This window comes from Pungitius pungitius, unplaced genomic scaffold (assembly GCF_949316345.1).
Source record: "Pungitius pungitius unplaced genomic scaffold, fPunPun2.1 scaffold_25, whole genome shotgun sequence".
In the NCBI taxonomy this organism is placed as follows: domain Eukaryota; kingdom Metazoa; phylum Chordata; class Actinopteri; order Perciformes; family Gasterosteidae; genus Pungitius; species Pungitius pungitius.
This window is the reverse complement of record NW_026909837.1, coordinates 733-23,904: the sequence shown is the minus strand read 5'-3', so window position 1 is coordinate 23,904 and position 23,172 is coordinate 733. Positions and strand designations below refer to the sequence as shown.

The 23,172-nt window shown below is 47.2% G+C and overlaps 2 non-coding genes and 2 pseudogenes across 2 annotated transcripts; all 4 read left to right on the top strand.

Annotated features, from left to right (window-relative positions):
* The first annotated feature begins 2,803 nt into the window (after positions 1 to 2,803).
* Positions 2,804 to 3,025, top strand: LOC119205216 (U2 spliceosomal RNA; annotated as a pseudogene).
* Positions 3,026 to 3,284: 259 nt separating this feature from the next.
* On the top strand, positions 3,285 to 3,448 carry LOC119205223 (U1 spliceosomal RNA). The gene has a single exon (XR_005117481.2). It is a non-coding gene; the product is annotated as a U1 spliceosomal RNA (small nuclear RNA).
* A 1,062-nt stretch (positions 3,449 to 4,510) lies between these two features.
* On the top strand, positions 4,511 to 4,626 carry LOC134112598 (U5 spliceosomal RNA). The gene has a single exon (XR_009945920.1). It is a non-coding gene; the product is annotated as a U5 spliceosomal RNA (small nuclear RNA).
* An 11,790-nt stretch (positions 4,627 to 16,416) lies between these two features.
* LOC134112544 (U2 spliceosomal RNA) lies at positions 16,417 to 16,646 on the top strand (annotated as a pseudogene).
* Positions 16,647 to 23,172: the final 6,526 nt, after the last annotated feature.

Below are 23,172 nucleotides of genomic sequence, written 5' to 3'. Positions count from 1 at the left end.
TACGTAAGGCAGTTGTGAGACCAGTGTGGTTCTCTGACCACAACCAACTGGAGGTGGCCTTTTTAGTGGTGGCCCCAAGTTTTGGAAAGGGGTACTGGAAGTTAAATTGCAGGGTTTTGGGGGAGGAGGCTTTCCGTAGAGCCGTCATTTCACACTATGAGGGGTGGGTCTTACTGAAGCCCTTCTTTGGCAATATTGTGGACTGGTGGGAATACATAAAGGTAAACATCAGGAGGGTGACGGTTGAATATTGTTCAGAAAGAGCAAGGGAAAAGAGGGGGGGTTTTAGGAGGCTTCAAAAGGAGTTGCATACTTTAATGGAGGCAGAGAACAAGGGGGGAATAAGGGATAAGCAGAGGGACAGGGAAGTGAGGGAACAATTGGGCCTGTTTTTTAAAGGGAAAGCTGATGACTTCCTGAAAAGATGTAGGATGGAATCATTAAATGTGGCAGAGACCTGTACGCCCATGTTTTTTAAACAGGTGAGGGATGCCCGGTCAAGGGTGTGTATTTCCGGGCTACGGGAGAAAGATGGTAACCTTGTCTCGGATCCAAGAGGCATGGTTGGGATTGCCTCCAAATTTTTTGGGGACACCATGGGGCCACAAGAGGTGGACGGACCAGAACAAGGAGGTTTTTTAAAGGGCCTTGAGGTTAAGGTGCCAGGGGAAGTGGTGGAGGCCTTAGAACGTCCGGTGGGTCTTGCGGAATTGGAGGAAGCTATGAGAGGGTTGGGAGCGGGAAAGGTGCCAGGGATTGATGGGTTACCGAAGGAATTTTATGCAACTTTTTAGGGAATCCTGGGGGAGGATTTTTTAAAAGTTGTGGGGTCAGTGATAGAAGGGGGGCTGTTGGGGAAGACAATGAGGGAGGGGGTGTTGACACTGTTACACAAAAAAGGGGAAAAAGAGGACCTGGGAAATTTCAGGCCAATAACTCTCCTCTGCGTTGATTACAAGATCATCGCCAGAGTGTTGGCTAGACGACTCCGATCGGCTCTACCTCATGTGGTAAATGTGGATCAGACATGCGGGGTGGAGGGGAGACACATCCAATGGAATTTAGGGCTGGTGAGGGATTGTATCCACTGGGCGGAGGAACGTGGGGTGCCTCTCATGCTGGTGGGGTTGGACATGGAAAAGGCGTTTGATAGGGTCAACCAAGGTTTTTTGGCAGCTGTCTTAGAGAGGATGGGTTTCGGACCCATTTTTCGGAGGTGGTTAGGGATTATGTATACAGGGGTTGGGAGTAGGGTGGGATTGAATGGGCATATGGGGGATCTGGTGCCACAGCAAACAGGGTGAGGCAAGGGTGTCCACTCTCACCACTGCTTTTTGTTTTATATGTTGAACCTCTAGCTTTAGCTATTAGGGCGGATGCTGAGGTTAAAGGATTGCGCCTTCCAGGAGGGGGAGAAAGAGATTTGAGGATGTCTCAGTATGCAGATGACATGACTCTCTTTTTAACAACGGAGAGCTCCTTGCTTCGTGTTTTGGACATCTTGGAGTCCTTTTCCAAAGTATCCGGGGCAAAGGTCAATGTGGGAAAATCCAAAGTCAAGTATTTTGGACCATGGAAGGGGAGAGGGGGGGTGCAGTTTGGATTGTCAGAGTGCCAGGGTCCAATGAGAATACTGGGGGTGGATTTCGATAAAAGCGAGAGTGGGCGGGTGAATTGGAGAAGGCGACTGGCTGGTGTGAGGTCAAGGATAGGGCTGTGGAAGACCCGACGTTTATCCTTAACTGGGAGGGTTTTGGCAGTCAAGGCGGACATCCTGCCATCAATAATTTACCTGGCGTATGTTTTCCCGCTGCCTCCGGAGTATAGGAGAAGATTAGTGGGGGATGTTTTCTCCTTTGTGTGGGGGGGATATGAGTATGTGAGGAGGGACTGGATGAAGCAAGGCGTAACAGAGGGGGGGAGGGGAGTGCCTGATGTTCCGCTTAAATTAGATGTTCTTTTCTTTTCTTTTTGCTGCAATGGGGTAAGATCCCCCAGTGGGCACTGGTACCACGTGCTGCTCAGGTTTTGGCTGTCCTTTCCCCTGAGGAATTTGGTGAAATGGGAGAATGGGCGGCCGAAAGGGGAAATTATTCCACCACATTACAAGCAGATGATAGGCTGGGCTAAGAGGCACAAGGAGTGCGGGGAAGGAGAACTATGCCTGGATCATAGGAGGCTATACAAGGCCTTAGTGGCAAAACAGGGACCTGTGAGGGTTCTTGGAGTCGGCAGAGACGAGTGGACGTTTACGCAGCACAAGGAGCTGCCAAACCGACTGAAAGACATCAACTGGCTATGCCTACATAAGAGGATGCCCGTGAGGGATACTTTGTACAGGCATGGCCTGTCAAGGCTACGCTCCTGTCCACGGTTAGGTTGCGGCAGAGACGAGGATTTGTGCCATGTTTTTTGGGGATGTGGGTTTGCAAGAGCAATGTGGGGAGAGCTGGGGGTTTTTTTTCCGAGATTGGGGAGACAGTCTTATGAGGTTTTGATGTTGGGTGTGGGATTAAGAGGACGAGGGAGGGAGGGAGGGATTTTTGTTGTGGTTAATTCTGTCAATGGGGAAGGCAGCACTTTGGGATGCCAGAATGGCCCTTATTAAAAGTAATGAGGGAAACGAGATAGAAAGTATTGTCGCGAGGGTGAGGGAGAAGCTGCGCCAGATGAAAAGGGGGGAGGAGGAAAAGTATGGCTTCCATGCAGCTAAGGAACGATGGAAGGGAGTGTGGCCCTAGGGGGTAGGGTTTGAGTTCTACAAACTGTATTAGGTATGAGTTCTGCATTGTATTATCCGTATATTGTATTTTTGCTGGTGTAATGGATGATGTAAGGTAATGATGTGTAAGATAATAAAAAAAAAAAAAAATCTGTTCTTATCAGTTTAATATCTGATATGTCCTCTATATGAGGACTACATATTAAGCCAATTTTTAGCTCTGGGAGATGAAAAAGGGGCTTGCTCTGCTCACTCCAAGCATTGACCCGGTATTGCAGCACTTCCGGGAACGGTGCAACCTTTATCTTGTGAAAAAAATAACTGGTGACCCAATTCATTGGTGTAGTCTAGGTAGTTGGTTTGCCTCTGTGTACAAGTCTCGACTGGCTGAGACTTTTGGCAAGCAACTGATATGTTTACTCATCAATTGTGCCTTTATTTTGCATTTCACACTGATCACTGATTTTAAATTCACTGATCTGTGAGGACGGTGCCATCTGGGAACCGTCACCCCAAGTGCTCTGTTTGGGAATACCACTCCTGTCTCTGTCACTACCAACTTATACTTACCTGGCAGGGGAGATACCATGATCACAAAGGTGGTTCACCCAGGGCGAGGCTCAGCAATTGCACTCCGGCTGTGTTGACCACTGCGAATTCCTCAAATGTGGGAATCTCGACTGCATAATTTGTGGTGGTGGGGGACTGCGTCCGCGCTCTCCCCTGATATTAGTGTCAAAGAAAAACCAGTGCTTTCCACTTGGACACATCTCTTTCAACTACTGTTGGTCCCCAAGATTGAGCCTCTTTGCCAACAATGGACCAGTATACTCACCACTGGAGTGTTAAACCACTGAGTGATTGTCTGAATTAACAGTAAACCAACAACATTTCAGGAGGGCCTTACAATTTTTGATTGAAAAAAAATCAATGACTTTTGAGGTTTGTTTTTGGGTGATTCCATTTTCGGACAGAGGTGCCTGAAAGTGAAATCACTGTCTGAATTCAAAGTGAATTCAACAAGAGTTCATCAGGAGCTTGCACGTGTGTGCTCGTGTGCATGCTCTACCCATGGTGGCCCTGAGCTTGTGTGTGAAGTTTGCAGAGTGCGGCTGTCAGTCCAAGAATTTGTGAAACCGACCACTACAAACCGGGAAATGAGTTTGGATTTTGCCTGCAACTCTGTCTTGGTTGGTGCTGGGCTGCTGAAATTTGGACCAGCTCCTCCCGGGGCCCTCAGGGGGGCCACTGTAGATTTTGGGCCCAATAGGACGTTCCCCTGGGGAAGCTCCCATTGACTCCCATTCAGTCCGAGTGTGTGTGTGTGTGTGCGTGCACGTGTGTACTTGCGTGCATGCTCTTCCCGTGGTGGCCCTGAGCCTGTGTGTGAAGTTTTCAGAGTGCAGGGCAGTGTTTTTGTGGTAGTTGGGGACTGCGTCCGCACTCTCCACTGATATTAGTGTCAAAGATAAACCAGTGCTTTTCACTTGCACACATCTCTTTGAACTACTGTTGGTCCCCAAGATTGAGCTTCTTTGCCAACAATGGACCTGTTTACTCACCACTGGAGTGTTAAATCACTCAATGATTGTCTGAATTCACAGTAAACCAACAACATTTCAGGAGGGCCTTACAATTTTTGATTGAAAAGAAATCATAGATTTTTTGAGGAAAGGGGGCTGGGAAATGGGTTAGGCTTTGGACACCCGCAGCTCAACCACTCCCTACCGCAAGAGGGATTACTTGTTTCACAGGGATATAGGGCTGCCTTTCACCTGATTGTGCTACTGACTTTGGTTTCTCTTCAATCCGCATAAGTCTTTCGCCTTTTACTAAAGACTTCCGTGGAGAGGAACAACAATGAGTTGACCTTATTTTTTGCCAGGCTCTGCTATTTGGCTAAGCCTCATGTACTTGTAAGAAAAATAAATTAGTAGGATGGAAGAGCCTGTCATTTGAGTAAACTTATTCCTGGAGTCTCTGGTTGAGCTTTGGATCAAGTCTCAAATTACTGTCTGAATTTAGAGCGAAATCAAGATTTAGGCAGGAGCTTACACTTTTGATTGCAAAAAAAACGAATGATTTTTGAGGGCTGTTTGGGGTTGGTTCCATTTTTAGACAGAGGTGCCTAAAAGTGAAATCACTCTCTGAATTATAAGTGAATTCAACAAGAGTTCATCAAAAGCTTACACTTTTGATTGGAAGGAATCAACAAGAGTTCATCAAGAGCTTACACTTTTGATTGGAAGGAATCAACAAGAGTTCATCAAGAGCTTACACTTTTGATTGGAAGGAAATCAAAGATTTTTAAGAATACAGGCTGCGTGGGGAGTGGGATGTTAAGTAACAGGCGACTGCCACGCCCATTTGTATGAGCCGCACCCCGACATTTGAGAGATGCGCTAGTCCGTTGGGTCTGGAGGCAAACATTCATGTGTCATCGCTTCTCGGCCTTTTGGCTAAGATCACCATGGTAATCCATTTTTGACAACGCAAGGGAAGCGCGTGACGGCGGAGGAATGGCCACATCACCCAACGAGCAGCCGATCCCAAAGGTCGGGCTGAGGTATACTCTGAGATTTCGAGCTACCAAAGAATAAGATCAAGTCCTGTCGAGAGTTTTTTTTGGAAAACAAGTCATCATGGGCCAGCTCAATCTGGTGATTCAGGATGTTCTGTGCATTCAGTGGAACCAGCAGGAAAAAGCTTTTGACGTTACCTTCAGGACCGAGGACATCTACAGAAGAGTATCGGAAATCTGCAGAAAGGAGGCGAAGGTGAGCCCTCTTGCCTACTACGAAGTCCTGAACCTTGACAGACCGAACTTCAGAACAGTGTCAGTCCATATGTACAACCCCTTTGTCACTGATGAAGCTTTAGTTTCTTTTCTGTGCCAGTACGGGGACGTGGCAACATCAGCCCGCCATATAAAAGACCCACTTGGTTTTTGGACCGGACGTCGGCTCTTCCAGGTTCTGCTGAATCCAGATCCGACAGGGCCGGATGGCCTCCAACACCCACCTGCCTTTTTTAGTCTTGGGGGCTGTTACGGACCTGCCGACTCCTCCTCCTCGTGTCTATTTGCGTCTCCCCTACAGGTGAGGGGTGCACAGGTGTGACGGGTTGCCGATGATTCCTTCCAGGAACACCTGGGATGGTTTGATGTATCCGGAGGGGTTTAAAAGCGCTGGAGACCTGGTGGAAGGAGGGCTGCCGCTTCTCCTTCTCTCCCGCACCGTTTTGCTGACTTTGTTTCCTTTTACATGACTTTTCATATACCCTGATTTCATACGCTTTCAGTTCTCTTGACTAACACTTATACTGACTTTATTTATTTTACGTTGCTCATTCCTTATCATTAATAAACTGTATTTTCTTTCAATCAACTCTTCCGCGTGGTCTTCCCTCTCTGTTGCATGGCCAGGCACAGGCAGTATGTAACAGAATTGGGGGCTCGTCCGGGATCGATCCAAAACGACGTCGGTAAATATATATAAATATATATAATAATTTATGCGTTCGAATGTATTGAGACCGTTTCGTTTAGGTGCGTCTGATTCGGAAAGTGCTTTTGATAGTTCATTGATTTGAACGTGTTTTTTGGGAAGACTGATGCGGATTAAGGTGAAAATCATTTGCGTTTGGAACAATTATTTATTTATTTTGTTGGTGCGTGAGAGGAGGAGAACAATTAGGTAAATCTGTACCTTGGCCGTCATTAAAATAGGCCAGGTTGAAGTATTGGCGGTGAGCGATTGTTTGACAAGTGTAGGTCTGCACTGCGCGTCAAGATTGATTGATTTGATAAAGTATTCGATAAAAATATCAGAGCTTTACGAGTGCCCGTTAGTTGTAATGTTTGTTATTTTTGTTTGTTATTTTTGTGCTATCCTGGGCAGAGGGCACCGTCGTGGAAGCCTTCTTTAACGGCATTTTGTCGGGGAAGTTAAGGCTCCGCTGATATTGTGTAATAAAAATCTCTGTCCTTGGGATATGCATGAAGAGGATCGCTATTTTTTTCTTTCTTTCTTCAGGGCAGCTCTGTTTTGTCTCGTCTGATGCGCAGTGTAGTAGCCACATTTGCATTGGGAAAAGGTGAGCTTGTTATCTTTATCTGCAAGAATTGTATGGGGTAAAATTCGTTTCATTTGTATGGCTAGTTTGGAGGATTTTTTTGTTACTCCATCCGTGGAGGTTTTGAATAATTTAACAAAGGATCAGTTGCGCCAGGTTTGTGATCATTATGGCCTTGACTTAGGTTTACCCAGAACAGCAAAATTAGCCCAGATTAGATTGTCAGTTCAGGCTGAATTGGTTGTTAGGAATATTTTGTCACCTGTATCTAAAATTATGGATGAGTTGGGAGAAGCACCGTCGACATCTCATTCGACAGGGTTGTCTAAGGTGGCACTCACGTTTGAACAACAAAAGGTGCTGCTAGAAATGCAACAGAAAGAGAGAGAAGCTCAACGTGAGGCAGATCGACAAGAGAGAGAAGCTCAACGAGAGGCAGATCGACAGGAAAGAGAAGCTAAACGTGAGTTAGAGATGGAAAGAATAAAAAGTGAACGTGATGTGGCGTTAGAACGGCTGAGACTGAGTGCTGAAGGTAGGCTTCCAGTTGATGGGGATGAGGGTCCTGCTCCTAGGGAGTCTGTGCGTTCCCCTGATATATCTAGCATGGTTAGGTTGCTGCCAAAATTCAATGAAAGAGATCCAGATATTTTCTTTTCTTTATTTGAGAGTGTGGCTGATGACCGTGGCTGGACTGACTCCGAAAGAACGTTGCTAATCCAAAGTGTTCTTGTAGGTAGAGCACAAGAAGCGTTCATTGCTTTGCCTGTAGCAGATCGGAAAAAGTATGTCAAAGTAAAAGAGGCAGTGCTTAAAATTTATGAATTGGTTCCTGAGGCTTATCGTTTGCGGTTTCGCAGCTGGAGGAAGGGAGAAAAACAGACGTATACAGAGGTAGCGAGGGAATTGTACAGCCACTTTAATCGTTGGTGCTCCGCGGTGGGAGTCACTACTTTTGAAGAATTGTCTAACCTGATTGTTTTAGAACAGTTCAGAAACATCCTTCCGGAGCGCGTCGCTACACATATATTTGAGCGGAAGATGAAAACCGCAGCGGAAGCCGCAGTTGTGGCTGACGATTTTGCTTTGACACATACGTACAGTTTAAAAGACACAGGTCAGGTTTATCAGGAAAAACGTTTTGGACGTTTCAATAGAGCTTTGGGGTCTTCTTCGTTGGGCTCATTTGAGTCACCTACTCAGAGAGTAGATTCACATTCCAATCAGTCACACAGAGGTGCTGTGAGTTTTCGCAGAGATTCTAGGTTTTCTGCGTTTACACCTGCCAGTCAGGCTAAGAATGATGCTGATGTGTGTCGATACTGTTTGGATAAGGGGCACTGGAAGAGAGACTGTCCTGTGTTAAAGGGGAAAAGTCAGAGAAAGGGTACTGAGGTTGTTAGGGGGGTCACACTTGCTGTATCTGAGTCTGTTCGACCTGCTAAAGTTTTGATGGGTGAGACCGAGGTTAAATCTGAAGGCTTTGTGACGCCATTTCAGCTATCAGGCCTTTGCTCTGATGGGGCCAGTGAGAGAAACGGTGGACCTGACTCAGTTGTGCCTGGGGGAAGTGGTTACTTTCCTTTTGTTACGGATGGGTTAGTTTCACTGGTGGGTAGTTCCAACCAAGTGCCAGTTAAGATACTTAGGGACACAGGGGCGTCTGAGTCTTTTATCTTGGAGTCTGTATTGCCTTTTTCTGCAGACTCTAGTACTGGGAACAATGTGTTAGTCCGGGGGATTGGGTTGCAAGTTGTCTCTGTTCCATTGCACAGGATTAATCTGCAGTCGGATTTAGTGCAAGGGGACGTAAAAATAGCAGTTCGCCCTTCTTTACCAATCGAGGGCGTCCATCTTCTTTTAGGTAACAACCTGGCTGGAGAACGTGTCTGGCGTGATGTACTGCCCCCTGTGATTGTTGCCAACGTTCCTTCTATTCCAGCCGACAGTGACGTTGGTGGTCAGAATTTGACTGTCTTTACAGCTTGTGCCGTGACACGGGCTATGAGTCGTGCCTCTAATGATGATATTTCTCAGAGTAGAGAGTTTAAGTCTGTTGTTGTGCCTAATTTACCCCCATCTCTCTCTCATAGTGATTTTGTTGCAGCTCAAAAGGAGGATGCAACATTGAAAGGTCTGTTCGTTGGGGTGTTAACGCCTGTGGAGTTGCGAAATGCATCGCGAGGGTATTTTATTCAGGATGGGTTGTTGATCCGGAAGTGGTCCTCTCACACTGACGAAGGGGTTGATGATCCAGTGTTTCAAGTGATAGTACCATGTAAGTTTAGAGACCTGGTCCTACAGACAGCTCATGGGAATGTAGCGGGGCACTTGGGGGTTAGAAAAACCTATGACCGTCTTATGAAGTACTTCTATTGGCCTCGAATAAAGAAGGATGTGGCAGCCTTCATTAAGACGTGTCATGTATGCCAGTTGACGGGGAAGCCAAATCAGGTTTTAAAGCCAGCTCCACTTTACCCTATTCCAGCTCTGGGGAAACCATTTGAAAATTTGTTAATTGATTGTGTAGGACCATTGCCTTCATCTAAGTCAGGGTGTGTTTACCTGCTGACGGTAATGTGTCAGTCTACTCGGTATCCCGCTGCCTATGCGTTGCGTACAATCACAACTAGGTCTGTGGTGAAAGCCCTTTCACAATTTATTTCCATCTTTGGTATCCCTCACACTATACAGAGTGATAGGGGCTCTAACTTCACGTCACGCATGTTCAGAGAGGTGCTCGAGCAGTTGCGGGTGAAACATCAGCGTAGTAGTGCCTATCACGCCCAGAGCCAAGGTGCTCTGGAGCGTTTTCATCAGACACTGAAGTCGCTTCTCAGGGGTTATTGTGTCGAGCTTAACAGAGACTGGGAAGAGGGACTCCCATGGTTGATGTTGGCGGCACGAGAGGTAACCCAGGAGAGCATGGGTTTCTCGCCTAATGATCTGGTCTTTGGACATAGAGTTCGGGGGCCTTTAGCGTTCTTACAGGGGGACCTGAAATGTCCTGAGTCTCCTGTTAATTTGTTGGACTATGTAAATGGTTTTCGTCGTAGGTTGTTTTTAGCCTGTGAGATGGCGACAGAAAACCTTACAAAAGCCCAACAGAAAATGAAGAGTTGGTATGACCGTCGAGCTGAGCCAAGGGTGTTCAGTCCTGGGGATCAGGTATTAGCATTATTACCGATAGCAAATTCTCCGTTCCTTGCAAAATACACAGGTCCTTATAAGATTGTTCGAAAAGTGTCAGACCTCAATTATTTACTTTCTACACCAAATCGTAGGCGTTCCACTCAGCTCTGTCACATAAATCTGTTGAAGTCCTACTACAGCAGGTTTCCAGTCTCTGCGGCAGCAGAGTCTAGTGACCTGGTTATTCCCGTTTCTTTAGCCGCAGTTGTTGGGGCTCCTAGGGCCATTGAGACTCCCTACATGGGGGCAGAAAGTAGTGGTGAGGATGTGGTAGGACCTGATGACTGTGTGCTGAAACCTCGTCTGAGGAACTCTGAGAAACTGGCAGAGTTAAATACATTGTTTGGACATTTGCCAGGGGAGCGTGCATCAGAACTGTCGTCTTTGTTGTCTGATTTTCCTTCTCTATTTTCAGATACACCATCATGTACTCATTTAATTGAGCATGATATTGATGTTGGTGAGGCAGAACCAATAAGACAGCGGTTCTATCGGGTGTCACAAGACAAACAGCGACACCTAGAGGCAGAGGTGAAGTACCTGTCGGAAAATGGTTTGGCTAAGCCTTCCTATTCAAGTTGGGCTTCACCCTGTATATTGGTCAGTAAACCTGATGGGACTAATAGATTCTGTACCGATTATCGTAAATTGAATAACATCACAAAATCAGATTCTTTTCCACTCCCAAGGGTTGAAGATTGTGTTGATCGGGTAGGATCGGCAAAGTTTGTGAGTAAATTTGACTAATTGAAAGGATATTACCAAGTCCCATTGTCATCTCGAGCTCAGGAAGTTTCAGCCTTTATAACACCATCTGGGTTATATTCCTATTCGGTTATGAGTTTCGGTTTACGAAATGCTCCAGCCACATTTCAACGACTTATGAACCGTGTTGTTTCTGGGTTGCAGGGATGCGCTGTGTACCTCGATGATGTGGTTGTGTACAGCGAGGAGTGGTCTGAACATCTGGACCGTATTCGGGCTCTCTTTTCTAGGCTTGTTGATGCTCGCCTCACTGTAAATCTAGCCAAGAGTGAGTTTGCCCAGGCTACAGTTGCATACTTGGGGAAGATCGTAGGGCAGGGGCAAGTGAAGCCGGTCCATGCTAAGGTGGTGGCTATTGATAAGTTTCCTGTCCCTACCAACAAAACAGAGTTGCGGCGGTTTTTGGGCATGGTAGGGTATTACCGCAGCTTTTGTTCAAACTTTTCTACGGTAGTAGCCCCTTTGACTAATCTGTTAAAAGATAAAGTAAAGTTTGAATGGACTGTGACCTCTCAAACTGCTTTTGATAATGTCAAGTTGTTGATGACTTCTGCCCCAGTTTTGATGGCACCCCGTTTTGATCAGCCTTTCCAGATGCAGGTTGACTCAAGCCATGTGGGGGCTGGTGCGGTGCTCCTGCAGAGTGATGAGCAGGGGGTGGATAGGCCAACATGTTACTTCTCAAGAAAGTTTAATTGTCATCAGTTGAATTATTCGACTATTCGAGAATGAAACATTGGCGTTAATCTGGGGTCTACAGCAGTTTGATGTGTATCTAGCTGGGGGCGCTGTTCCTATCACTGTCTACTCGGATCACAATCCACTGACATTCCTCCACACTTTAAAGAGTCCTAGTCAGCGCCTTATGCGTTGGGCTTTATTTTTGCAGCCATACAATTTGCACATACGGCACATTCGGGGCGTGGACAATGTCATGGCTGACGCTTTGTCCCGTGCTCCGGGTGGGCTGGAGTGAATGCTTTGCCTTGGCCCCTATATCTCTCTCTCCCTGTTTCTCCACTCTTCTTCCGCTTAATCTCCTTAAATATAGCTTTCCAGGTACCGGGATTTGCGGGAGCTCTTAGTATGCGGGAGGGTGATTGGAGCTGCTGGAAAGCAGAGGGGTTTTGGGCCTGTGGACAAAAGGGTTCCTGTGTCCAGTCCATGTGAATGGGCTGTCAACATACCGAAACGAAAGTTAAGTGCTCACTTTGAGTTTATAGAAATCATTTTAAAAATTAAGAATGTTTTTGTTATTTTGTGTGGGGTTTCGAATATTTCTTTTTTTTTTTTTGCAGAGGCCTTTAGGGGCCTCTGTCTTAAGGGAGGGGGTGTTACGGACCTGCCGACTCCTCCTCCTCGTGTCTATTTGCGTCTCCCCTACAGGTGAGGGGTGCACAGGTGTGACGGGTTGCCGATGATTCCTTCCAGGAACACCTGGGATGGTTTGATGTATCCGGAGGGGTTTAAAAGCGCTGGAGACCTGGTGGAAGGAGGGCTGCCGCTTCTCCTTCTCTCCCGCACCGTTTTGCTGACTTTGTTTCCTTTTACATGACTTTTCATATACCCTGATTTCATACGCTTTCAGTTCTCTTGACTAACACTTATACTGACTTTATTTATTTTACGTTGCTCATTCCTTATCATTAATAAACTGTATTTTCTTTCAATCAACTCTTCCGCGTGGTCTTCCCTCTCTGTTGCATGGCCAGGCACAGGCAGTATGTAACAGGGGCGATCGCGGGTATTTGTTCTATAACCGCCAGCCAGCCTTCTGTCGTAAATGCAGACGGTCTGGCCACTCAGAAGCAGGCTGCACGGGGGGAAAGCTGCCGGTTTTGTGGGCAAACAGGACACGTGGCCAAGGAATGTGTGGCACCGAAAACTTGCCACGGATGCGGAGGGGCGGACCACCTCTATAGGAGCTGCCCTAGCCGCAGGAGGACTTTTTCCGAGGTTGCAAAACAAACGGGAGTCCTCAACAGAACCACAGTGCAGGAAACAGAATCCGAGACATCGCGGCCTACCAAGGAGGGGCCAGCACAGATGGGGCCTGGAGCAGATACCTTAGAGGGAGGAGTGGGAGCCGCATTGCAGGAGGAAGGAGCAGCATTAGTAGACGAGGCAGCCCAAGCAGCAGATCATAGCGAGATGGAGGAGTTTCCGGAGCTTACGCTTGGTGCATCCTTCCCCACGATGAAGCCAGGGGCACGAAAGGTCTCACAGGTTTTCGGAACACTGACGTGTGAGTATGAAGAGCGTGCGGAGGAGGCATGCAGTAAAAAAACCAAGAGGGAGAAGACGGATGTCGTGGATGAAAAGGAGGGGATTGACGGCAGTAGGAGAGAGGAAGCCGTGAAGCTGGGGAATGCCACTGACGACAGTGGAGCCAGAGAGGACATACAACAGGACCCAAATGGGAATGTTGCAGAAGAGTTGGAGGGACAGTGCACAGGGGAAGGAGCTGCCTTGATGGCTGAAGGGCTGGGGATGGATTTTGAACTCCCTCAAGGCTTGCTCATGTTGTCATCCCCATATGGGGAGGACGTATATGATGGACCTAGTCGACCAGCAAACTCGGCAAAGACGGTTCCTCTTTCCTGGGCTGAACAGATGGACAAAGACACCCCGTACACCCAGTAGGGGGAACAAACTTTGCCTGAAATGGGTTCTCTTAAGGTACTGTCATTAAGTACAAGGGGAATGAGGGACAAAGTGAAAAGGAGGGTCGTTTTCGAATTTGCGGCCACACTCCAAGCTGATTACTGAATGGCCTTATTTTCAGTAATGACCATAAATGTCAGGGGTATGAGGAATGTGGTGAAGAGGGCAAGTATTTACCAATACCTGTTTCAGACGCCCTTACATGTTTGCTTTCTGCAGGAAGTGCATCTGAGGGATGGTGGGGATGTCAGGGCCTTTTCGGAGGCCTGGCTCAAGGGTGAGTCCAGATGGGGAGTCGGGGGGGTACACTCCTCAGGGGTCGGAATCCTCTTTGGGAATAAAGAGTTTCAAGTTCGGGACAGTTTTTCAGTGGTCCAGGGGAGGGTCCTGGTGGTGGATGCATTTTGGAGGGGGGTTTCATTTAGATTTATTAATGTGTATGCACCAGCGGAGCCGAAGGGACGGAAGGCCCTATTTATTGCACTAACAGAGGTGTGTGTCACAAACAAGGTGGTGGTTCTAGGGGGGGATTTCAATGTCTCTTTTGAGGGGTCGGGGGATTTTAGTTTGCCGTATTTGACAGATTTGGTGAAGGGGTTCATGCTGAAAGACGGGTACAGGGCTGTGGAGCCAACAGGCGAGGGTACAACATGGTCAAATTCACGGGGTGCACATAGTAGGATTGACTTTGTTTTTGTGCCAGGTGCTGTTGCTGTACGTAAGGCAGTTGTGAGACCAGTGTGGTTCTCTGACCACAACCAACTGGAGGTGGCCTTTTTAGTGGTGGCCCCAAGTTTTGGAAAGGGGTACTGGAAGTTAAATTGCAGGGTTTTGGGGGAGGAGGCTTTCCGTAGAGCCGTCATTTCACACTATGAGGGGTGGGTCTTACTGAAGCCCTTCTTTGGCAATATTGTGGACTGGTGGGAATACATAAAGGTAAACATCAGGAGGGTGACGGTTGAATATTGTTCAGAAAGAGCAAGGGAAAAGAGGGGGGGTTTTAGGAGGCTTCAAAAGGAGTTGCATACTTTAATGGAGGCAGAGAACAAGGGGGGAATAAGGGATAAGCAGAGGGACAGGGAAGTGAGGGAACAATTGGGCCTGTATTTTAAAGGGAAGGCTGATGACTTCCTGAAAAGATGTAGGATGGAATCATTAAATGTGGCAGAGACCTGTACGCCCATGTTTTTTAAACAGGTGAGGGATGCCCGGTCAAGGGTGTGTATTTCCGGGCTACGGGAGAAAGATGGTAACCTTGTCTCGGATCCAAGAGGCATGGTGGGGATTGCCTCCAAATTTTTTGGGGACACCATGGGGCCACAAGAGGTGGACGGACCAGAACAAGGAGGTTTTTTAAAGGGCCTTGAGGTTAAGGTGCCAGGGGAAGTGGTGGAGGCCTTAGAACGTCCGGTGGGTCTTGCGGAATTGGAGGAAGCTATGAGAGGGTTGGGAGCGGGAAAGGTGCCAGGGATTGATGGGTTACCGAAGGAATTTTATGCAACTTTTTGGGGAATCCTGGGGGAGGATTTTTTAAAAGTTGTGGGGTCAGTGATAGAAGGGGGGCTGTTGGGGAAGACAATGAGGGAGGGGGTGTTGACACTGTTACACAAAAAAGGGGAAAAAGAGGACCTGGGAAATTTCAGGCCAATAACTCTCCTCTGCGTTGATTACAAGATCATCGCCAGAGTGTTGGCTAGACGACTCCGATCGGCTCTACCTCATGTGGTAAATGTGGATCAGACATGCGGGGTGGAGGGGAGACACATCCAATGGAATTTAGGGCTGGTGAGGGATTGTATCCACTGGGCGGAGGAACGTGGGGTGCCTCTCATGCTGGTGGGGTTGGACATGGAAAAGGAGTTTGATAGGGTGAATTGGAGAAGGCGACTGGCTGGTGTGAGGTCAAGAATAGGGCTGTGGAAGACCCGACGTTTATCCTTAACTGGGAGGGTTTTGGCAGTCAAGGCGGACATCCTGCCATCAATAATTTACCTGGCGTATGTTTTCCCGCTGCCTCCGGAGTATAGGAGAAGATTAGTGGGGGATGTTTTCTCCTTTGTGTGGGGGGGATATGAGTATGTGAGGAGGGACTGGATGAAGCAAGGCGTAACAGAGGGGGGGAGGGGAGTGCCTGATGTTCCGCTTAAATTAGATGTTCTTTTCTTTTCTTTTTGCTGCAATGGGGTAAGATCCCCCAGTGGGCACTGGTACCACGTGCTGCTCAGGTTTTGGCTGTCCTTTCCCCTGAGGAATTTGGTGAAATGGGAGAATGGGCGGCCGAAAGGGGAAATTATTCCACCACATTACAAGCAGATGATAGGCTGGGCTAAGAGGCACAAGGAGTGCGGGGAAGGGGACCTATGCCTGGATCATAGGAGGCTATACAAGGCCTTAGTGGCAAAACAGGGACCTGTGAGGGTTCTCGGAGTCGGCAGAGACGAGTGGACTTTTACGCAGCACAAGGAGCTGCCAAACCGACTGAAAGACATCAACTGGCTATGCCTACATAAGAGGATGCCTGTGAGGGATACTTTGTACAGGCATGGCCTGTCAAGGCTACGCTCCTGTCCACGGTTAGGTTGCGGCAGAGACGAGGATTTGTGCCATGTTTTTTGGGGATGTGGGTTTGCAAGAGCAATGTGGGGAGAGCTGGGGTTTTTTTTTCCGAGATTGGGGAGACTGTCTTATGAGGTTTTGATGTTGGGTGTGGGATTAAGAGGACGAGGGAGGGAGGGATTTTTGTTGTGGTTAATTCTGTCAATGGGGAAGGCAGCACTTTGGGATGCCAGAATGGCCCTTATTAAAAGCAATGAGGGAAACGAGATAGAAAGTATTGTCGCGAGGGTGAGGGAGAAGCTGCGCCAGATGAAAAGGGGGGAAGAGGAAAAGTATGGCTTCCATGCAGCTAAGGAACGATGGAAGGGAGTGTGGCCCTAGGGGGTAGGGTTTGAGTTCTACAAACTGTATTATGTATGAGTTCTGCATTGTATTATCCGTATATTGTATTTTTGCTGGTGTAATGGATGATGTAAGGTAAAGATGTGTAAGTTAATAAAAAAAAAAAAAAAAAAAAAAATCTGTTCTCATCAGTTTAATATCTGATATGTCCTCTATATGAGGACTACATATTAAGCCGATTTTTAGCTCTGGGAGATGAAAAAGGGGCTTGCTCTGCTCACTCCAAGCATTGACCCGGTATTGCAGCACTTCCGGGAACGGTGCAACCTTTATCTTGTGAAAAAAATAACTGGTGACCCAATTCATTGGTGTAGTCTAGGTAGTTGGTTTGCCTCTGTGTACAAGTCTCAACTGGCTGAGACTTTTGGCAAGCAACTGATATGTTTACTCATCAATTGTGCCTTTATTTTGCATTTCACACTGATCACTGATTTTAAATTCACTGATCTGTGAGGACGGTGCCATCTGGGAACCGTCACCCCAAGTGCTCTGTTTGGGAATACCACTCCTGTCTCTGTCACTACCAACTTATACTTACCTGGCAGGGGAGATACCATGATCACAAAGGTGGTTCACCCAGGGCGAGGTTCAGCCATTGCACACCGGCTGTGTTGACCACTGCGAATGGGGGTGAGCCGTACAGTAGTGCAATTCAATCGAAGACCATTGGCTTACAATCCACAGTAAAACTTGCAAAAATAGCGCCTCCTGGTGGACTACACATGGAATGTTTGATTAATGTTTGTTTACTTCCTGGTAGATCTCTATTGGCTCCTGAGCTGACTATTCATGGAATGTGTGATTAATGTTTGTTTACTTCCTGGTAGTTCTCTATTGGCCCGAGCTGATAGATTAATCCAATTATGCAACATTGTTTTTATTTACTCTATTGCTTTTTTACAGGACTGCTACATGGACTTCCCACCACTGGAATACATGCAAACAATATCACTTCAAATAGTCAATTAAAAGGCGTCCAAAATGTCTTACCTGCTTTTAGTGTCATTTAGACTGATGATCATCTGTATTGATTGCATGACTGGGAAATGTTTTGTTGTTTGTATTTTGATCATTATTGAAACATTTTCTACAGTGGTTTCTCTCACCATGGAAACATATAGACATCGATTTTGTTTAACATACTTATCTGTTTATATTGTTCTTGCTTTTTTTTCTTATTTTGCAGTATCTTATTCCAATTCACCAACTCAAATTTCTCTGTGTAACATGCGTGGCAATAAATGGTTTCTGATTCAGATTGTGATACCTGAAGTTATTATTGAATTGTGCAGAAATAGAAAATCTAGAAAGTATATTTGTAGCTGTTTATTTACTGTTTCTGAACTTATTTAAAATAAAAACTATTCTTGTGAGTTAATGTTTTATATGTGTTGACATATAATGTGTACCCTTTTTATTTTCAAACTCCCTTATGACAATTGGAAGTGGTTTGATATTTCAGAACTGCCTAATGTTTTTATTCAAAACATATGAGATATTTTAATAAAGGCTTATAAACTTAATCTGGCACCCTATATTTATTTGTGTCTCTTATTTGTAATGGAAATAATGATTAATTTTCCACAACGCTTCACTGTAACACATTCTGCTTTATCAAGTAAAAGGGAGCACAATCATAAATATAACAGTACATCTGTCATAAAAGACACAATATGTAAACTATTTACAACATGCACAGGTATTTTAAGATCTACACTATTTACAACATGCACAGGTATTTTAAGATCTACACTATTTACAACATGCACAGGTATTTTAAGATCTACACTATTTACAACATGCACAGGTATTTTACAGGTATTTTAAGATATAAACTATTTACAACATGCACAGGGATCTTTACGATCTAAACTATTAACAATATGCACCGGGATTTTCACAAATATCTAAACTATACAATATAAAAAACACTGTGATGCAACTGCATAATATGCAGGTTGTCACTGTTTGTCCACAACAGAAATGAAGTGTTCGTAGCTGTCGTACACTGTTTTGTCCAGACCCTTGGAAGTTGACATCAATGTCACAGGGCAGAAAACCTTTCTTTTGTATTTTTTATGTCCCTGGGTCGGTCGGCCACAGCATGTACATAGAGGGAGTTTGTGCACCCGCGACACCTCGACTCCAACTTCAGAGGGTTGATCCATACTTTTTCGCTTGTACTGCGTGGATCTTGCCCAGGATGGTAAGCTTAAATCACAAGCAGTAGGCGGAGATGGCAGTGGAGGATGCGCAGGCAATATATGCCGAGTGGAGGGGCCAGCGCACTCAATGTTGGCTGTGGAGACAGATGTGGAGGGCAGAGGTCTGGTGATGGTGGAGGTGGCAGGGGTGGTTTTAACAGGCAGTTTCAGGAGTGGCAGTGGTGGTTGAGGCCGGGAGAGAGGCATCATCATGTCCGTCCTTCCCTTCAACACCTTAGTCCCTGCCGTGCTGGGCGTGGGCATGTACTCCATCAGAGGGTAGAGTGGTGGAGGGAGGACTGACGGCTGGTGGGGTGCTGGAGGGAGGTCAGCAGATGAAATTGAGGTGATCTTCGTTACAGTGGAGGACTGTTTTGTGGCATTCATGTTGAGGAGGCGCTCCTGACGTCGGATGAAGTCCCGCACGGTTTTAATGTTAATCTTTGGAAGGGGAATGCCAGCTTTGCACAGGATCGGATCCTCCACCAGAATCCGGTGCTGGATTCTTTCATATGACTTACAAATTGTGCTTTTCTCGGGACTGCAGCGAGATCCTTGAGGGGAGCGCAGCCACAGCAGTTTAATCAGTGTGTACATCAGCCTGTTGGGTTGAGCGCTGACGTCTTGTTGAGCCGGTGCGTAGCGCTTAGCCATCTTAAGCTTCTGAATCACAGCAGCATCAACCAGATCGTCTCTCTTAGTGCGGCAGTAGAGCGTGTTGCCCCAGTGCGTTCTGTAGAGCTGGTTGAACTGCTGCGGCTGCTTGTCGTGCTCCTCCACGGCGTTCCAGGCTTCGAGGACCTTGTTCCTCTGCTCAGTGGAAAGAGTCAGCTTGTCCTCTGTAAGGCTGATTTCCACCAGAGCAGAGCAGAACTTTTCCAGCCTTTCAAAGCCAGGAAGCGGGTTTGAACTGCAGGCATCAACCTGTTGACAAGTTTCCATATAAAAGTTCCAATGAGCACGTTATCACGTTAGCAATCAATGCATTGCATTTACATTTGACCACATATACATATACTCACAAAGGCTGGAGGGTCCACAGTTGCGGTTTCGTTGCTGGTGAGGTTAATGTGGGGCAGGATGGCATCCAACACGTCGGCACCAGCCTCCCCGTCGCTCTGGTAGGCTTCGTCGGCTTCTGGATCTGGGTTGGGCTGCCCATGCTGAACCACCTCCTCCTCTGGACCAGGTCCATCATTGATGATGTCCACGAGAGAAAATGGTTCAGATTCACCTGTGCTTTGGCTGAATAAATATTCCAACCCCAGCAACTCGTTGGAAGCAACATTGGCGGGGGCCCGGAAATTCTCCTCCACAGTCTCGCCGAACAGCTGCTGACAGCGGGTGTTGAGGCGGTTAATGAGCGGTGCAGAGTATGTCCTGTGGTTCCGTCCTTTGCCACCAAACACGGCGTCTGAACTCCTGTCCGAATTCCACCGCGAAATGCCACTCATCAGGTAAACCTGATAGGGCCGGGCTGCACAATGGGGACCTGAGTAGAGCAAAGTTAAGTTTTAATGTCAATTTGTCTTAATAACTCCACACTAGTACACAGCTGGTACACATGAGAGTAAAACCTTCAGCTTGAGCTGGAATGTAACTAAGTACATTTAATTAAGTGATGAAGTCAAGTCCACCTTATTTTATCATTTTCATTTGAAGCTACTTACATGTCAATATATCTCTTTCAGACTATAACTTCTCATCCCCATCCTGTCCAGTGAAACATGCCCAAAAGTGTTGCTATTGTAAGAAGAAGAAGAATAAAGTGTTTTATCTTTAATGAATCAATAGTTCAGTCTGTACTTTCTCTCTTTCAGTGGTCGTGTTGTTTGGGAAGCTAGTAGAATATTGTCAAAGTCACATGATTTATTTTTTCCAACTATACAGACAACACTAGGCATCACCTGGAATCATGTGTGGCAGCGATTTGTGGAATCCTTCCAGGCTGTTGCTTCCACGCAGACATTTGTAATAGGGAACATCCACATTGTTGATTGTTGTGGTACGGGCCACCCTATACATGTTCATGCCTGGTGGATCCTGGATGCATTCGAGGTGTCGCTGCTGGCCTGCCCACATCTCATCGATAGCCTCTGTAAATACACATGCATAAAGTGTGTTATGTTCACTACTCTATTTTTAATGTTGTAATAACTTTTTTTTGGGGGGTGTTTAATACCTGGTGTTTTGAAGAGGCTAACTCCGCTCTCGTCCAGCCCAACGGGACCTTTCAGCTCCTCGATGGCCAATTGGATGAGCCGAAAGGTCTCCTGAGCACCGAGTGTGACCCTCCTCACGTGGTGCTTGAGCTGATCCCTGGTGATGTGGAAGCGGACAATGTCCTCGTCTGAGACCGAGGTAAGACTGGCCGGGTTCTTGGCTCTGATGGCTTTGATGAGCAGCTCCAGGTCTGGGCGGTTGTAGGCCAGGACTGCCCCAGCTAGAGCAGACTTGAACACCGCATACTTACAGTGGGACTCTGTGCGTATGGCTGCGTCAAACCTGTGGATCCAGTGGAAAATGTCCAGCCGCACAACCATCCCATTGTCCACCCAGGAACGGAACAAAGTCTCCACTCCTGTTGGGCCTTGAGACCGGCAACACCCACGGTCCACGTAGAGGAGCTTGGGGACAGGCTGATTGGCCAGCCGGAACCTCTCCATGACTCCACTGCACATGGGTGTGAGCCGCGGAGTGGACTCCTCACAAGTCAGCACAAAGGTCACTATCTGTGAGTGCTCGTTCCCAATGCTGGTGAACCACTCGGCTGAGCCTCGACCTTCCCCAGACAGCTTCTTGACCACCTGAAAAAATAACATTTCAGGTTTGAATTGTATGAACCCACTTATGGATTCTGTTGATGTTGGGTTTTTTTCAAACATTTTGACTTCAGACGTTAAGGCATTATGTTGTGGGCATTATTTGTTTTGATTGACATACTTTCTTAGTGGAGTCCATTTTCAGTGCTGTGCCAAAAGTGGAGAGGATCTGGCTTCGGTAATCTTGCACATTGTCCGCCTCTGCCAGCAGGAAGGCGTGACGCAGGAGCCGTGCAGAGGGAAGGTCTCTCTGAGCAGGTGGAGCCTGGAATGCGTGGCCTAATGCGGAGACGATTCCGCCCGGTTGCGCTACGGTCATGAGGAGTGTGGTGTACAGGTCCTTATGTTGAAGATACTCCTCAACATGACTCTCCTGTACCTGCCTCCACACCTTGACCATAGTGTTACCTTCGGTCCTGTCCCTCAGAAGGCGCACCACGTTCTTATCCACCCCACGCCTGTGAGCAGATTCATGAGCAGCGTGGTGAGGTTTATTTCTCTGAAGTTAGTCTGTCAAACGCACAAAATATGTTTAGTATACTCACTTGCTGGTGAGGATGGCAGGGAACAGAGCTTGATGAGCCAGACTAAGTTGAGATAAAATAGCCCGATCCCATGCAAGCCATCGGCCCACTGTGCCACCTCCTCCACTCCTGGCGGCCTTTGTGCAGGGTCCACAGCACAGGACCTCAGTGACCAATGTGTACCAGCTGGACACATCGCAAATGTGACGTACCTATAGTAGATATTATATTATTATCAGATATTTTGCATATATGTTTACATACGTAGTAAGAACACACGTGCAGTGATTCATACTCTGTGGTGGAAGCCAGACTTGTAGAGGTGTACATCCCTCCCCTGCCCGACGCAGTCATCCCCTCGAGGGCACTTCAGCGAGTATCGCCAAACTCCAACTGGACGCCACACAAAAACACGGCTCCGGAAAAAAAGGTGTGGTGTTGGCACTGCTCCCTTCACATAGCCAGGAGGTTCAGGTGGATAAAACCACATGCGGTCGGATTTCATCACCCGGCGCCTCTTTAACTGACCAGATTTATGCTGAAATATCTGAACAGGGGTGAACAGGCCTCTTTCTGCGTCCTCTTTTAGCCAGGATATGTCTGCTGATGGGACACCATTGGGGTTTTCCCACAAACGCACCCAGCCCTCCAGCTCCACCTGGAACGCAAAAACAAAACATTTGGTTATTTTTGTCTAAAAATGATTGCTAAAACATGAAACCAATTACAACATTTAAAACAAATGTCTAATTTACTTTGTTTGCATATAGTGTGAATATCACTTACAGAGGAGTCACTCAGAGTTGATTCCACGGCGGAATCAGGACCCCTGGATGTGGACGGGGTCTCTGTGGGCTGGCTGGTTGACGCGTGCTGGTCCGTCCTCACAGGGGTCTCCGGCTGCTTGGTCCTCACAGGGGTCTCCGGCTGCTTGGTCCTCACAGGGGTCTCCGGCTGCTTGGTCCTCACAGGGGTCTCCGGCTGCCTGGACCTCACAGGGGTCTCCGGCTGCCTGGGCCTCACAGGGGTCTCCGGCTGCCTGGGCCTCACGGGGGTCGTGGGCAGATTTGCCGTCTCAGACTGACTCCTCGGCTTTGTCCTGTCTGTGGGTCGGAAATCCTGGCTCTGCCTGCCAGTTTTGCGACATGGAGGCTCTTGGAACTTCAGCAAGTCTAAGAATTCACCAAACACAATAGTTTTGTATTGTATTATATGTTCCAATGTAGGTTATGATGTCTGTTAATTGT